This window comes from Physeter macrocephalus, chromosome 11 (assembly GCF_002837175.3).
Source record: "Physeter macrocephalus isolate SW-GA chromosome 11, ASM283717v5, whole genome shotgun sequence".
NCBI lineage: Eukaryota > Metazoa > Chordata > Mammalia > Artiodactyla > Physeteridae > Physeter > Physeter macrocephalus.
The window spans coordinates 55,950,154-55,967,937 of record NC_041224.1 but is presented as its reverse complement, the minus strand read 5'-3'; the positions used below and the strand labels follow the sequence as shown (position 1 = coordinate 55,967,937).

At 47.0% G+C, this 17,784-nt stretch overlaps 1 long non-coding RNA gene across 1 annotated transcript; it reads right to left on the bottom strand.

Moving 5' to 3' along the window:
* Positions 1–5,720: 5,720 nt before the first annotated feature.
* Positions 5,721–16,827, bottom strand: LOC114487119 (uncharacterized). The gene is made up of 3 exons (XR_003681852.1): positions 16,611–16,827; positions 6,949–7,058; positions 5,721–5,968 (listed from the first exon to the last, which is right to left on the bottom strand). It is a non-coding gene; the product is annotated as an uncharacterized lncRNA (long non-coding RNA).
* Between the last annotated feature and the right edge of the window lie 957 nt (positions 16,828–17,784).

The following is a 17,784-nucleotide window of genomic DNA, read 5'->3' as shown; positions in this document are numbered from 1 at the left end:
GTGTATTAGGCTCACCACATAGAAGGTGCTCAGTAAATGTTTGCTGCCATTATTAGCAACAGAAGTAGCAACATCACCTCCGGCTTTGAGGTCTCTGATTCCACAATCTGTTCTTAGCCCTGAGAACAAGGGGCTTCTGGACCCTCCCTCCTCCTCCTCCATCAGTTCAGACTCTTGATGCCCTCTGGGGCTGGCTTTGGGCAGCTGCACTCAGGCCTCTGGGGTAGACTGGAGGTGTCTGTTTCCTTTCTCAGCACCTGGTGGTCGAGGCACTTGCAAACCTGTTACAGCTGAAATCAGGAACCAAGCAACCAGAGCAGCCTCATGCTGAGAGCTGGGGCCAGTCCTTGGGACAACTGTGAATTATGTAACCACAGGGTGGCAGAGATGGAGTAGGTCTCAGACCTCATCTGGTCCCTGATCGGACCAGCCCCCCCCGCCCCAGCCTGTGGGGCCACCATCCCTCCTCACAAGTCCTGTGTGAACAGCTGTCTGAAGACCCACCATTCATGCTTGAGGTCCATGGCAGCAGCCATCAGATGACTGCCGGCTTGAGCCCTGCCTGCCCAAACCCACTCTGTGGCAAAGCCATTGTGTGAAGGCTTCAGCTCCAAGCCCTCACCCCACTACTAGAGACCACATGAATGACATCATCCTATCCAAACCCATTCTCCTCATGATCAACCAGGAGCCAAGGCCTCTTCAGGTACCCTTTGGCTCCCAGACTCCATTCCCACACTGCTCTGTTCATTTGCTCGGCTGGCCTGCCCCGCCTCCCCCATCCCCCTCATCCCCTTCTCTCCATGACCGCAAACTCCTCTGTATCCTCACCCTTCTCCTGGGATACTCCCTTCTCTCTGCCTGCTGTCCTCTCAGGGCGGGGTTGCCATTCTCACATGCTCTCCTCCAGGTCAGAGGATAAGTCTGCAATCCTCCTGGCTCCCCAGGACACACCTATACTCCCCTTCATCTTGTGAAACCCCCTGCTCCTTCAGATTCGCACTATTCATCCCCCTCCCCATCCCTGCTGCTTCCCTGGGCCTTCTGGTCAACCACTCGCTCACTGACCACCTTGGCTCCTGGGCTCCTGGAGTCCTTTCCACCCCAACTCCTTCCTGATTCCTGGGCCCTAAATCATGCATGAGGATAACTTTTCCAGGATCCCAATTTTGACCTCATTGCCCGGAACACTTTTGTACCTTAGCTACCCATTCTTTTCCCATCACCAAAAGGGCATAACCTCCTAAATTCCAAACCCAAGTATCTCCCTCTCTGGTCATCACTGTCTGTCCTTCCAGCTTACTTCCTCAAGCCCCCCTGTAACAATTCTTTGACCTCATGCTGAACCCATGCCTACTGGGCCCAGTTCTTCCCCACTACCCATCAGTGGCTTCACTTCCCTTTCTTTCCGTCTCAGATTCCATGGTCCTTCATTGGATTCACTCCCTTGAACACACCTCCAACTCCCTTGCTCCTCTTGGCCTCCTCTGCCCTTTACCCTCCTTGCAAAAGTGCCTGGCCTTAGTACAGGGCTCTTAGGTTTGTAGAGCTTCTGAAGAAACATGATTGTCTTTGGACATTTGGGTGGTCACATACGATGTAGGGTAGGGATTCACACTTCTGTCTTATGTACAAGGTACTAAGGCTCAAAGAGGTGAAGTGCCTTTTCTAGATTTGTCCAAAGCTGAGCCTCAAACCCATGTCTCCTGGCCCAAGTCCACCTCACCTCTCGAAGGCAGCCTTTCTAGAATAGGTTGGGATTTGGAGACTTGGTGATGAGGGTATGAGTGGGAGCAGGGCACCTCAACAGAGGGGAAAGTGTTCCCTAGTGATGACGTGGGCAGGGAAGGTGGTGGTCCAGAGGGAGTGGGACTGTGGTGGTCCTCACAGGCCCTGTAGAGGCTGAGAAATTCTCTCAGAGGCTGTCTTGCAGAGGTGCCTTGGCCGTGAAATGCAAAACCAGATGCCATTGGTAAAGCACACTGTCTGAAACAGCATTCCTCCAGCTTCCCAGCCTCCTGCAAATCCCATTTCTTTCCTTGTCAGGCCTCAGAGGCTGAGGGCCCTGCACTGCTCTGCACATCAAAGACACCACCAGCTTTCCTGGCACAGCTCTCAGAGGCTTTTAACCAGCCTCTGACAATAAAATCACTTTTAAATAAAAACCAAGACTCAATATTCGGCAGAAAAGGGATTAACAGGATCAGTAGGGGGATGGCATCATGCTATTTTTCTTGGCACTTCCCCAGCTCAAGTGTACGGAGTCTGGGTGTGGAGGGCGGATATATTTATTTTTTAATTTTCAACTGATCTGGCTGCTCTGAGTCTAGGTCTGGAAAAATCTGGGGAGCTAGAAGGAGCTAGCAGGGCTCGGGGTGACTCTCTAGCAGCTCAAGGCATCCACCCGCTCAAGGGGGTGAGCACACTGGGCCTGCAGAGACTGAAGTGGGCCTTCTGCTGTGTCATTTTCCTGGGCCCTCAGGCAATAGGAAAGGAAAAGGGCCTATTTGGTGATCAGGCCCTGAACTTAGAGAAAGGTGCCCTCCAAAGTGGGCAAATGTCCTGGTACAACCAGTGGTGGAGACAGATTGACCTAGAGAACCAGGGCCTGGCCCATGCACACACAGCCCTCTGGGTGATGCAACTGGGCCACGCCCAGAATGACAGAGCACCCAGGGCCTTAGAGGACTCCTGCTCCACCGGTTGCCAAACTCAATGTTTTGTTTTGTTTTTTTTTTTAGTTAAGGAGCTTGGACTTCAAGTGAGATGCTAAAAGTAGCCCATTGCATACCAAAAGGTGGAAGAAGATGAGCTGCAAGGCTTGGAGCCTCCTGGCTGCGCCTCCCTGGCTCCTGAGCTGCCTTGGAATCTAACACCAAACATACAAACTGCAAATTTCTGATCATTCATTCAGTGAACCCTTACTAAGTCCTGGCCCAATTTCTGATCATTCATTCAGTAACCACTTACTAAGTGCCTGGCACTTCTCCAGGTGGAGGGGGTACACTGGTGAGCAAAACCAGGCGCATTCCCCGCATTCCCTCACGGGGCTGATGTTTTGGTGTTAATACACATTAAATAAACAATGACACAAATGAATGTTAACTCCCTCCTACGCCAACATGTATGAAGAAACTGATTTGTGAAAGTGCCAGATGCTTAGCACTCCAGCCTCTGGACTACCGAACCTTTCCAACTTGGGCCCGCATTCCCTCCCACCTAACCCCCAGCACCATCCAGACCTCAATGCATTTTTCCAGGTTTAACTTGTGTTTTTCCACCTCCAGGGATGCCTCCTCTCCTCTTTCCTCCTTTCTCTCCACCAGGCATCTCCAGTATCCCTGGAAAGCCCTGGAACAGCCTCACGTGTCTGAAGTCTCCTCCTCTGGAGGTGACCTGCCAGTCCTCCTCAGCACCACTGCTGGGTCCGGGAAAGAGGAGAGCAGCCGGCGTTGGCTGAGGAGCAAGAAACCTGGGCAGGGTCCTCATCCTGCTGCTGAGACCTTAGATGAGTCACCCCACATCACAGAGGAGCCCACAAACTCACTTCAAGTCCAGATTTGTTTGCTCCTCTCAGGTGTGCGCAGCTCCTTACCTTGGGAAAGTCCCTGAAGGCCAGGGTCCATTCTCTCCTTCTCTGTCTTCTCCCAGTGCCTCAAGCTGGTTTGGAGCCAAACATGACATTTGTCCATCGACTACACATCTCGTTGGGTGCTCCTGAGCCAGCGTCCCTCACTTGCTCACTGCTGCCTCTAGCTGCTCGGAGCTTTCTTCTCCTGGGAAGACCGAAGGTGCGCCTTCTGGGATCTCATTCATACTCCCAAACATTTGCTGAGCACCTTTTGCTCACCAGATCCTGTGCTAGGGATGGCACCTTCTCTTCCCTTCCAAGAGTATAGGATCTAGGGGAGGAAGCAGGCAACGGAAGCAACCACAACAGTATTATGTGCAAGGTGGGGTCAGGGATGCCACCCAGACGTGGGGTCCCTCCCCTCTCCTTCCAAAAGGCAGCATCCTCGAGTCTACAGGGGTAAGCAGAAGGGTGGGCTATCTGCCGGTCCTCTCAGGGCCTCCCATGGTATTGGCGGGTTTGCCTCCTGGAACCCTGAGCCACTGGGTGCTTGAGAGGCTACAGGTCCCTCTCCTCTGAGGCCAGTGAATAGATGAGTATTCCTTTGCCACCCCATCTTGTTGGGTTTCCTAAAACAGCCACGTCAGGCTGAACAAGGCATAAGCTGAGTTCTCTACTGAAGAGGTGGCGGCCACTTTGGAATTATAACATAGGAGAAGAACAGTCCCATTTCTTATTAATTTGGACTTGCTCCTGAATTTTAAAGGAAAGGCACTTAAAGTCTATCACAAGCGGAGGTCCCAGTGACATTTGACCTGGTTCACCAAACTCTGAGCTTCTCCCACAGTTTAGCAAGGGTCCAGGTCTTCCCATCTCCACCCAGCTCCTTTGGAAACCTCTCCCCCTCGCCACTAGAAGTTTCTAACTCTCTGGATCCATCCTTTCCAGCCCCTCCTTCTGATACCCCTGCCCTGGGACATTCATTCTAGAGTATTGCCCATTCAGCTATTTGCTCAGCCATCCTCTCCTCTCCAGTCCTTCTCATGGCCCCTCAGATCCTAGGGACCAGCAGGGACCAAGGAAGGAGAAGTTCCATGTCCTGTAGTCTATGGTCACCAATGGATATGGATTCCTCTCTTTGGATTTCTTCTCAACATTTCCATCAGTGTGAGCTGCATGCATGTGGGTTCTATGATCTAATAGTGTTACTAGATTATGAATATACTCTTCTCCCCAAAACAGTAATTAATTTGGGGAGATAGTACTGTTTAAGCCACAGAAGAGAAATTTAGCTGTTCAGGGGTACTGGAGATAGCCCATACTGGCTTGCAAGAGATGATTGTTAAGTCTTCAGGAACTTTGCAAGTCAGTTGTTAAACACTGCCATTATTAAAGAGTAAATTATATAAGCTTATAATTAAACACATTCTATTAAAAACAAAATTTAATAAATACTAAAAATTTGTTACTTCTTAATTGTTTTACGACACTTGACTATCATCTGTGTTCTTAAAGTTACTCACATCTATGGCATCTATCTGGTGCTAACTTCATGGCAAATCACGAGAACAGAACTCTATAGTCTGTGGAGTCAGAGAGATTTGGGTTCAAATCCTGGCCCATAGATGACCAGAAATGGTTTCTTTTTTTCACTTGAGTTTCCTCATCTCTGAAACAGGCTGGTAGCAATAGCACTTACCTCACAGGGTTACTGTGAAAATTAACGGATATAATTATAAGCCAGATGACATCTGAGAGGAGAGGCAAGCTTCCCTTTGCCCCTCTGGATCCCGTACAGGACGAGGAGGCTGAAGCTGGCTCCTTCCCTGCTGGGTGCCACCCACAGGCGTGGCCCTCGACCCCATGTCACAGCTCCTGTCCTCGCAGCTCTCGCCTCTCCCACCTCTTATCCCTTTAGCTCAGGGGGGTGATGGCTCCACACCACCCACCCTGGGGCACTGCATTCTCCTCCACACCCTGCCCACACTTTTGTAAATAGACCCTTTCTTCAACTCTCCTCAAATTAAGTGACATGAGTGTTCAACCTGCTTCCGGCGGGGCCTGATGGAGAAACTTAGCACAGTACCTGGCTCTTAGGACGTTCACTGACAAATGGAAGCAATTATTCACATGAGAACAGAAAACTCTGTGCCCTGTTAAAGAGACACCTGGGCATATTAATGCAGCAACACTCACTGATGCAACGGGTACTTATCATGTTATTTAAGTTTATTTTTCATTTATTATGAAGCACCCACCATGTGTCAGTCAGCAAGGTCTCTGGGGATTAACTTCTCAGCACGGGGAGGGGGCTTGCTGGCATTTCCTCTCTCATGACAGCTACAAGCAAACTCGGCAGTCTCAAGATGATGCACCAGTCGGAGCTCTCACCCAGAACTGAAAAGTAAGTCATTATCGGGAAAAGTGGGTTCCGCTCACTGAGTGCTCTCTGGGGAGGACATACACACACAGGGATATGTGGCCCTGTCAAAATAGGCCTTTCTCTGGCCCAAACCTAGGTGTGAGATCATATGCCAAAGACTTGGGGCATTCCCTAAGGGGAGAGCCCTGGATGGGGGCTGAGGGCTGGGTTCTAGCCCCTGTTTAGCTGCTACCTTTCTGTGGGTGAACAGCGATGACCCTGGTTTCTCTTCAGGACTTGATTTCTTCCTCTGTAAACTGAGATGATTGGTGGATTCGTTTCCTCAGGCTGCTGCAACAAAGCACTGCAAACTGGGGTGGCTTAAAACAACAGGAATTTATTCTCCCACAGTTCTAGAGGCCAGAAGTCCCAAGTCAAGGTGTCAGCAGGGCTGTGCTCTCTCCGAAGTTTCTACAGGGAATCCTTCCTTGCTCTTCCAGCTCCTGGTATTCCCGTTGTTCCTTGGCTTATGGTAGCATCACTCCAATCTCTGCATCTGTCTTCACATGGTCTTCTTCCCTCTGTGTATCCTCTTTCCTTCTTCTAAGGACACCAGTCATTGGATTTAGGGCCCATCCTAATCCAGTATGATCTCACCTTGATCTTTAACCAATTACATTGCAAAGACTTTATTTCCAAATAAGGTAACATTCTGAGGTTCACGGTGGACATGAGGTTTTTGTTTTTGTTTTTGCTGTACGCGGGCCTCTCACTGTTGTGGCCTCTCCCGTTGTGGAACACAGGCTCCGGACGCGCAGGCTCAGTGGCCATGGCTCACGGGCCCAGCCGCTCCGCGGCATGTGGGATCTTCCCGGACCGGGGCACGAACCCGTGTCCCTTGCATCGGCAGGAGGACTCTCAACCACTGCGCCACCAGGGAAGCCCTGGACATGAGTTTTGGGGGGACACCATTTAACCCACTATAGTTGTATCATAGGTTCTCAACAGTTCTTACCAGTTTTGGTCCTTTGGAAGTTGGTAGGTTTGTAGGATTTCCTAGTCAGGCACCTCTCCTTTGCTGGGACTCCTTTGAAAAAGACTGGGTGAGGCAGGATGTCCTCTGAGCTTTGCGGAGGAAAATCAAGAATTATTGGGGGTGTGTGTGTAATTACCACTAGCAGCACTACTGCTATTCAACACCATACCACGTCCCCCTTCTTCTTCCCTCCCCCACTGTCACTACTTGTCACTGCTACCCACTCCTCCTCCCCGTCTCCTTCCCCAGCTCTTACTACTGACCTCTATTGAAGCCTGTCTCTGTGCAAGGCACTGGGCTGGGCACATCCATCATTTCTCGTCCTCCCAGTGGTGCAATGAAATTAGTAGCACTACTATCCCCACTCAAAGTTATAAAACTGAGCCTTCATACAGCTAGGAAGTGGCAGAACCAGGATCTGCCCACAGGTCTGGCTGATCTGAAGCTCATGCTACACACCAGGATATTTTATTTTAAAAATTTTTTATTAAAAAAATTTTTATTGGAGTATAGTTGATTTACAATGTTGTATCACCTGGATATTTTAGCACCAGGGAAACAGGACTCAGCTCTGGCTTTACTTGGATGATACTTGTTTTCAAGGTGGACGGTGCTTGTTTTCAAGGTGACATTGTGAAACTGGCAAATTAGTGTACAAAATTCGCCTCTGAGTTGCCTGTTCTCATCTTTTCCTTCCTCCCCATACCCTCAACCCCCATGGTGGAGTCTAGGACCCTAAGGTCTGTTCCGACCCCTTCAGTTTCTTAGATCCCTCCCTCCCGCTCAGGTAACAGTGTCTGATAACAGCATAAAATGCTGCCCTCACCTTACCCCCCAACCCTCCAAGGGTCTCTGAATTTTCATTAGCATGTGGTCCTATGTGTGTGGAAAGCCATTTTCTTCGCTCATTTTTCCTGCCCTTGTCCCTAATTCCTTCAAAGGGCATGGCTGGGCTCCACCTATTTGACCAGGATGGACATTGCTGCTGCACTTTTACAGCTTTTATCATAATAGTGTGTGGTCTGCCTTTTACTACATAGTAGTTCTTCTTTTTACAAAACTTAAATACATACTTTAGCCAAGTCCTAAACAATAATACTTATGGATACAGGGATTTTGTGTGTTTCATAGTTTTTCTAATACTTTAAGAAGTTTGTTTCTTTGAACCCTAATGTCATCTCCGGTACTCAGTGGTGTTGGAGACACCTTTTGATGAGTGATGAACTTAGTGGTGGAATTATGTCCTGCTGCCTAAATGAGGCATCCTCCAAGGATGCCGGGGTTTTTCTTGGGGGATCATATCAGTGAAGATCAAGAGCAAAAGTCTGGGGGTTTATACACTGATGTAACTCTTTTGGAAATCAGTTGGTGATATGTATTAAGAGCCATATAACCTTTAACCTTATATTTCTAGAAAATAATTCCAGAGATAATAACTCCCAAAGCAGAAGAAAACTTGATTTCATAATTCCATTTATAATAGCAAACATTTGGACAGCAATCTAAGATTCCAATGACTGGGACAAATAAATCGTGGTGTATCCTTCTTTACAGAATATTATGCAACTATTAAAATGATGCTTACTCTATAAAATTAAGTGAAAGAAGCAGTGCATACACACAGATATTAAATACATAGGATAATCATTACGATGTAAAATAAAATATGCATAAAGACTTGCAAGAGATATTGCTAGGTGTTAGCAAAGGTTTGTGAAGAGTGGGACTATAGATATTTCCCCTCTATTTTCTACCTTTTTATTATTTCCAAGTTTTAAAAAGTAAGCTTAAGGATGGGGGATTAAACCACTGATAAGATTATTTATGTATACTTTATGTTCATGCTCTGAACAGGGGTACTGCCATTGCAGTGATGGCCCAAGACTTTCAGTTCAAACCGAAGTCACCAAAAAGAAGAGGAGGTATAACACTGTGTATGAGTGTATGTCTGTGTGTATGTGTGTATGTGTGTGTGTGTGTGTGTGTGTGTGTGTGTGTGTGAACGTACGTCTGTGTACATGTGTACGAGTGTGTGTATGACTGTGTGCATGTAGGGGCATGTTATGTGAGTGCCTCCCAAGGAACACTACAGATCAACAGGGAGTCCCCAGGGAAGGGAGACCCAAACCCAGTCCCTGAGCGGACGGTCCCATCCCAGCCTGCACATCATGGCCCTAGCAGTGCTTGTAAATACATTGTCCTCTAAGAGCAATGCCTAGCCGGACATCTCAAATTACTTCCCAGGGCCAGGGGAGAGAGTGGAGAGATTCCCAGAGGTGGAGTGCATCTTCCTGGGTGTCTTCAGGACAGTCCTTTTGGCCATCGAGGTTATGAATGGCCCTGGTCAACAAGTACCATGGGAGCCCTGAGGTAGGCACTGGGCTAGAAAATAAGCATTGAGATGACATGAACTAATGAGAACAGAATAACCATAACAACCAAGTAGCTGCTCTTTAGTGACTGCCTACAGTGCATGTGCACAGAGTAAATGTGATATAAATTTTACCCCTTTTAATCTTCATAACCACCCTAAGAGAGAGGGTTATAGTCACTATTGTGTGGATGAGAAGACAGATTCAGAGAGGTTAAGTAATCTCCACAGGGTCACACAGCTAGGACTCACATTCAGGTCTGGCTGACTCCAACACTCCAACTTTTTCAATGATGCTGCCCTGACTCCATGGAAGGGATCTAATGCTATTCGCCCACTCCCCTGCTTTACAGGTCTGCTGAAGTGTTGGGTAATTGTAGATGTGCTAATAAATCAAGTAGTGGCCTCTGGGGGATACACACCACAAGTGCTGCTTCCACTTGCTTAAGTCAAGTTCACTTTAGCCTCCTATGGGCTGCCACAGTGCTCAGACATGGAGAATGCCAGGATCCATGGGAGGTGCTGAGATGCTGATGTGTACACACGTGATCTACTGTGGCCTCATAGGCCAGCTTACACGTACTTTATTAAACAGTCATGTTTATTACCTTCATATTAATAAGAAGTATGGTTAGGAGCCCCCCTTTCTCCCTGGCTCCCCCTCACTCATCAGGTTTCAGCCTGCAGCACATACTTGTGGTTAAATATTTAACCCCTAAAACAGAATAGAAATGATGATGACAGCTGTAATCCCAGACACACACACACACACACACACACTCCTTCATGCCATAACAATTCGCTGAAAATGCTGACTTAACCATATTAACTTAATTGCTAGGTTGAAATAATGATAATGATAGTAATAATAACAGAATTGTTTTCAAATTGTTCTGAGCAATGTTGCAACATCAGCTGCCATACTCATTCCCCAAGAAAGAATTTGCATTTTAGGATTCAGTTCACATCAGGCAAATGGCTCCCCAGGAAGGTAAATGCAGTCTTTATTGAGGTTTTTCCTTGCCTAGAGTGAAATCTTACTTCTTTCTGTAAAAGCAGGTGAATGTCAATTTCTAGGCAGGGTTTGGGCCCAAAGTCCAAACGTGCAGACTTCCGGGGGGAAAGTTGTGAAATGAAATCTGCTAAAAATACTGGGCTCTGACTTAAAGCGTCCTCCTTCAGGGTGGCATTGCATTTTAACTGTGGTTTCAGTGGGGGCCATGACCTGGTAGGAATGTGGCTCTCTGGCTCTCCCTGGCACAGAAATGGTGGGAGCTTCTATGGTACAGCTCTGGAAACCAGAGTGGAGGGCTTCCCTCCAGCCACCGTAGGCAGGCCACAGTCTGAAATGCTCCAGGTAATTAAAGACATAGGGTGGAGATGAAAATCCCAATGGTCTTTCAATAAAAACTTACGGAGTGCCTACTGTGTGTGGCTCTAGGTAGGTGAAGAAGACTAGGATGTAGCCCCTACTCTTTAGAGTTTATAGCTATTGAACAGAAGAAACATGTACACCGTACAGCACTTGTGATCAAAAAGTGCTCCTGAAAAGAGATGCCGTGGGAGCCAAGGGTTAGCTGAGTCAATGACGACTGAACTGGTCCTTAACGTATGAAAAGAAGTTCACCAGATGAGGGTCAGGGTGCGTAGGCAGTTGGAGGGTATGCAGGGGCGGAAGGCGTTCCAGACAGAGGCAACAGTGTAAGAGAAAGCAGGGAGGAATAAAAGGTATGTGAGAGTAACATGTACACACTGTTATATATAAAATAGATAACCAACAAGATCTACTGTATAGCACAGGGGACTCTACTCAATATTTTGTAATAACCTATAAGGGAAAAGAATCTGAAAAAGAATAGAGATATATATGTACGTATAACTAAATCACTGTGCTATACACCTGAAACTAACACAATATTGTAAATCAACTATACTTCAATTAAAAAAAAAAAGGTATTTGAGAAATAATCTTCTCTAGCACTACTGTAACTCCACCTGCTCTAGTTTTCAAGGCTTCCATCTGCTGTCTGAGCCCCAAGCTCTTGGCATATCACTGTGCTATGGAGATGCCCGTGGGGTGGTAATTGAATTTATGTTGCTCTTTGCTACATAATACTTTGTTGTTATTCAGTTGTAAAATATGTTAAAATTTCCATGATTATTCTTTCTTTGACCCATTAATTACTTAGAACTCTACGAAGAAATTTTCTTAACACATGGGTTCTGTGTGGAAAGGTTTTGGTTACTGACTTATAATTTTATTGCACTGCACAGAGAATGAATTGTATATTATCAATTCTTTAGTGCCTTTGTGGCATATGGTACTGATTAATTCCTATAAGTTTTACTTGAAAAGCTATTTATTCTTTATTTATGAGATGGAAGGGTCATAAATTTAACCTGTAGTTCAAATCTTCTATATCCTTCCTAATTTTTGTTTGTTGCAACACTTTCGGAGAGAAGCGATTAAAATGTACTACTATGATGTGGATTGTCAGTATTTCCTTACAATGTTGTCAGTTTTTGCTTTATGTATTTTGAGGCTATGTTATGAGTATAGGTTCAAGATAGTTATATTTTTTGGGTGAACTGTTCCCTTTATCAAGACCTTCTTTATTGCCAAGTTTCTGTCTTAAGGTCTATTTTGTTTTGGATTAATATTGCTAAATCAACTTTCTTTTAGTTAATACTTATCTGGTATATTTTTTCTAATCTTTTGCTTTCAACTTTCTTCTTTCTTTGTCTTTACATGTATATATATATATATATATCTCACTGTTGTGGCCTCTCCCGTTGCGGAGCACAGGCTCCGGACGCGCAGGCTCAGCGGCCATGGCTCACGGGCCCAGCCGCTCCGCGGCATGTGGAATCTTCCCGGACCGGGGCACAAACCCGTGTCCCCTGCATCGGCAGGTGGGCTCTCAACCACTGCACCACCAGGGAATCCCTTTACATGTATATTTTGTGAATAGCTTTTAGCTAGATTCTAGTGTCTTGACCAGTGCCTAGAACATAGAAGATAATTATTTCTTGAATGAGTGAATGGAAAAAAAGTAAATCCAATCTGAAAATTTGTTCTTTAGCAGATGAGTTTAATCTGTTTATATTTGTTTTGTTTACTGATATATTTTAACTAACTTCTACCACTTTTTGTTTTCTAGTTACTTGTGTCTTTCCTTCTCTCTCTTTTTTTTTGCTTTATTGCCTTCTACTGGATGGGTTAAATATGCTTTATTTCATTTCCCTTTCTTCTAGCTTCAGAATGATTCCTTTTCTCTTTAGTTGAACAATGGCACAATCACAATCACTGTTACCAAGAAGAAAATAGGGAAGAAAAGAATAACAACTATATATTGGCTGTCTTGTGATGGGCATCATGCTAGACATTCACTGTGTCCTTTGATCAGCACAAAAGCCCTATAAGTTCAATATAAGTATCCACATTTTACAGACAGGAAAATGGAGACTCAGAACCAAGTAACCCATTCAAGGCCCCACAGCCAGAGACCAGCAGATCTGGGACTGGAACCCATTCTGGGTGATCCTGAAGGTTATGCACTTGCCCCTGCAGGCCACACTGCTGAGAAAGGCCAACCTCAGATTGTTGCAGGACAGTTATTATGATCTTTCTTAGTTCTCACAGCTGTATTCTGAGCAGCAGACCTTGTCATCTCTGTGTCCCAGTGATAACTCAGAAATGGAAATAAATGAACACAGGCCCGGGTACAAGTTTTGAGCAAGAGAAAGTCAAAAGCTGAGAAGAAACAGCTCTTAAAACCTTCCAAGGGCTTCCCTGGTGGCGCAGTGGTTGAGAGTCCGCCTGCCGATTCAGGGGACACGGGTTCACGCCCCGGTCCGGGAAGATCTCACATGCCGCGGAGCGGCTGGGCCCGTGAGCCATGGCCGCTGAGCCTGCGCGTCCGGAGCCTGTGCTCTGCAGCGGGAGAGGCCCCAACGGTGAGAGGCCCGCATACAGGAAAAACAAACAAACAAAAAAAAACCCTCCAAAATGAAATCTTCCATAAGCTGGATGACTCCTGTCAACATTTTAAAAAACATCTCAGAATTGAGCACTTACTCAGTTTGGGAATGCTTTCTCTTTTCCTAGTGGATAGTTGTCCACAGCCAGAGTCCCTTAATAAGCAGATATAAAGAACTGTCCTTCTTGCCACTATCTCAAAACACTGCTCTTTGAGTATCTGTTCTTTCTTTGAGCGTTTGATTTCCTCCCTCTGGTAAGAAGGGCCACACAGTCAATGTTGTAGGAAAGTTAGGACAGAAGCTTCTGAGGCAGTATTGCATGCAGTGAGCCTTTGATGAGGTCACCCATGGAGGAGGGAAGTGCCATGAATCAGATTACCCACAATCCCCCTAGCTCCCAGCATTCCGACTGCAGTAAACAATGCTCAGTGGAATGATAATCTTGGTGTTGAATGCCCCACTGATTTTGCAGGGGTACAGGTGCATCTTTGTCTGAAGGACTGGCAGTTCCTTTTCAGGATGAGAGTGTGAAAGAATGTGACCAAATTCCTGAAATACCTCTGAGGGACCACAGGCATGCCTAGTAACTGCACTAGTGCAGCCTAGGGCTGGCCAGAGGGCCTTCCTGGGCCCTGCTTGGGATTTCATCTCCAGTGGCGGCACATGAGGGAGACTGGCTTTTGAGGGGCATTTTTCAAAGTGCAGAACAGCTGAATCAGAATTGCCTGGTTGGGGGAAGGGAAGAAGGTGTGCTTTTTAAAATGCTAATCTGGGGCCCCATCCTAGACTTACTGGATCAGAATCCAATAGGGGACCACAGGAATCTTCATTTTCAAAAAGTGGCCCAGGTGATTGTGGTACTAAGTCTAAATTGTTCTTCAAGGGCTCTCAGTGCCCGAAGCTTCCTGTGGGGTCACCCGGCTGGTGCGAGCAGGCTCGTGGCTTGAAGTGGCCATGAGTCTGAAGCACCAGCTTTCCCTTTGGCTTTCTGTGTGACCCTGAGCAAGTCGCTTCATCATCCTGGGCTTCATTTCTTTGCCTGTTATATAAGAGCCTCTAGAGCTTTTTAATGGAGGGACCAGGCCAGAACTAAGAACTCAGGTCTCCATTTCGACATATAAGTTTGAAGTGAGAGCAGGACTTCTGAAAGGAGATAATACTTACAGCTAATTTTTATTGTGTGCTTACTGTGTGCCAGGCACTGTTGGAGAAATTTATGTATATGAGCTCATTTTCTTTTCCCCACAGCCCAAGGAGGTAGGTACTTTCCTATTCCCATTTTATAGGTAAAAGAATTGAGGCAAAGAAAAGTTAAGGTGACATAGGAGGTGGAACTGGTTCCAAGCTCAGACGGACTCCGGAGTCCTTGTCCTTAACAACGAAGATATACTGCTCTCAGCCATAAGTGTCCTGCTGACAGTCGAAAATACCAGACACAGCTAATAGGCCTGATCATCAGGCAAATGTGGCAGTTGTCTGAACAGAGGTGACAGGTGCCAAGATAGAGAAGTGTGGAAGGAGCAACAATAAACACCTGACTTACCAACCCAAGGTGACACAGCCTTACCCACTTCTACAGGATTGTAAATGTGACTCAGATGGTAAGAATTTATAGCATCACGACAGGTGGGAGGGGGCATCTGGGCAGGAGCAAGGGCCCATTCTAAAGATCTCCCCCCACCCCCCGCCACCTCCTGCCCAGCACACTCTGGGGATAACGGCTCTAACTATACCCTCTCCTTCACAGAGATCTGAGGGCACAGATAGGTCCCGGCTTGTTTCAAAGCTTCAAAGACGCATTCGGGAAGTTACAAAATGACCACGAAGCCACACCCCCTTCACAAGAGGAGACTTGGCTAACACATAACACCAGGGCCTAATATGGCCTCAGGCAGAGACTGGGCCAGGATTTGATCGTGGGTAAAGCAAGTCCCGGCAGAAGATTCAGTTACAGTGAGTGCTGCTTCCTGTTGCTAGATGAGTGAGGGGCTGGATTTTCCGTGGAAGTGAAGAACATTGCTGGGGATGGACGTCATCCTGGGGCTTTCTCGTCTCTGCTGCTCTCCCCATGGGGAGGGAGGGATGCCTTGCATGGAACCCAGGGATCTCTGGGAGCCAGACCAACCTACTTTCCCATCCCCATGCTCAGCCTTTGCATTCCAGCCACATCTGTGCCCTTTTACACCTTGCTGCCTTTTCCTCTAATTTTTAAAAAAATTAGAATACCTCTTCTGGGACTTCCCTGGTGGCGCAGTGCTTAAGAATCTGCCTGCCAGTGCAGGGGACACAGGTTCGTGCCCTGGTCTGGGAAGATCCCACATGCCGTGGAGCAACTAAGCCCGTGCGCCACAACTACTGAACCTGCGTTCTAGAGCCCACGTGCCACAGCTACTGAAGCCCGTGCGCCACAACTACTGAACCTGCGTTCTAGAGCCCACGTGCCACAGCTACTGAAGCCCGTGCGCCACAACTACTGAACCTGCGTTCTAGAGCCCACGTGCCACAGCTACTGAAAACTACTGAAGCCTGCGCGCCTAGAGCCCGTGCTCCACCACAAGAGAAGCCACCGCAATGAGAAGCCTGTGCACCGCAACAAAGAGTAGCCCCTGCTCGCTGCAACTAGAGAAAGCCGGCATGCAGCAACGAAGACCCAACACAGCCAAAAATAGATGGATAAATAAATTTATAAAAAAAAAAGAATACCTCTTCTTACTCTGGCAGTCTGACTGCACTTTCTCATCCTTCAAGAACTGGCTCAACTCCTCTGAGGAGCCTTCCAAGACTGAAACATCACCTCCCCAGAAGAGTTCTCCTCTCCTCAGAGCTCCCATGGCAGCGGTGGTGGACCACTAGCACTCACTTGTCACTTGGCACTCCTAATAGCTTCTCACATGTCCTTCCCACGGGACACCAAGCTTCCGAGCTTCTCCATGGAGAGAGGTTTGAATCATACTCGGAGAGAAGCTCTTGGTCATAGACTCACACAATTTTGTGTTCCCAATGCCTGGTGAATGCTCAGGAGATGTGGTTCAATCAATGAACACCTGATTCAAGAACAGGGCCTGAACTTCTGGGAAAATGGACCTGTAGTTTACAGGGACCTCAGGATTTTATCCTGGGTGTAGGGAAGAACAGATGCCTGGAGAGACTGGCCAGATGCTGTGAAGCTCAGGACTCTAAACATGTGCAATTCTCAAAGAAGTGCCAAACTCGGGTGCCTCTAGGCACCCCCGGCCCACCCTGCCATGGCCACGTCTTCTCCTGCGTCCCCAGTCTTGCAATAACTCACCGTCTTCTTGTCTGTGAGTCGAGGTCTCTCCCTTTGTTCCAGTCCTGGAAATCCCTCCACCTCTGCTAGGAAGCCTCTCTTGCTGAAATGGGATGGGGGAGACAATGTGAGCTTTCCCAAAGCTCCAAAGTGAAAGAGCCTTCCCCTCCCTGGCGCTTCAGATTAACTGGTAGAGGCAGTACAGGGAAGCCCAGAAGAGGCCAGGTTTTGCCTCTTAGCCCCGTAACAGCAGCTGAGTCCCTAAACTCTTCATTAGGATCACCTGGGCCATTTGTTAAATATACTGCTTCTCGGATCCCTTCTGGACCTGCTGAATCCGAATCTTCAGGGCAGTGGCCTGGAGCCTCTATTTTTCACAAGTACCTTGGGTATTTTTGTTTTTTAAACATCAGACAAGTTAGAAAAACACTGTGTTAGAGTTTAGGTGCCAAACAGATAAATAAGCTTCTGTGAACTCATTATGTGAAAGTGCTATGTATTAATCATCTTCGTAGTGAAAATTTGTTGAGCACTTATTATGTGCTTGGCACGATTTTAAGCCATTTATATATATTAACACATTTATTCTCTATAACAACCCTGTGAGGTAAGTACTATTATTATCCTCACTTAACAGATGAGGAAACTGAAGCACAGAGAAGTGAAGTAACTTACCCAGGGTCACCCAGCTGGGAAGTAGAGAGCCAGGATTAAAATCTAAGCAGACTGGATCCCGAGTTTATGCTCTTAACCTATGACACACAGAAGATTAGCATTACTAGAGCAGGGGCATGCTGCTACATGCTGTAGACGATGAGCAAACATTCACTGAAAGGAGAAATTGGAAACAGACATAATGGAATGTTTGATTTATTACCCTTTCCACTCAGAGACTGCCAGTTCCCTGCCATCAATAACTTGTTCACTTTTACAACATCCCAGGGGAGCAGCCCTGGAGTCAGCAGTGCTCTTTTGATTCTGCAGTTGAAGAAATCAGGCCAAGGAGGACCAATAGGCAGACTTCCACGGGGACACCCACCTCCATCCAGCTGATGGCTTGGGGAGTCTACCATCTAACACTCTGCATCCACAGGCAGGGTTTCATCTGTGGGTCCTTTTTCCCATCACACCATCAACTTAAGGCCAGAGGGATCTAGTGCAATAAATACTTATGGAAATATGTAAATCAGATAAC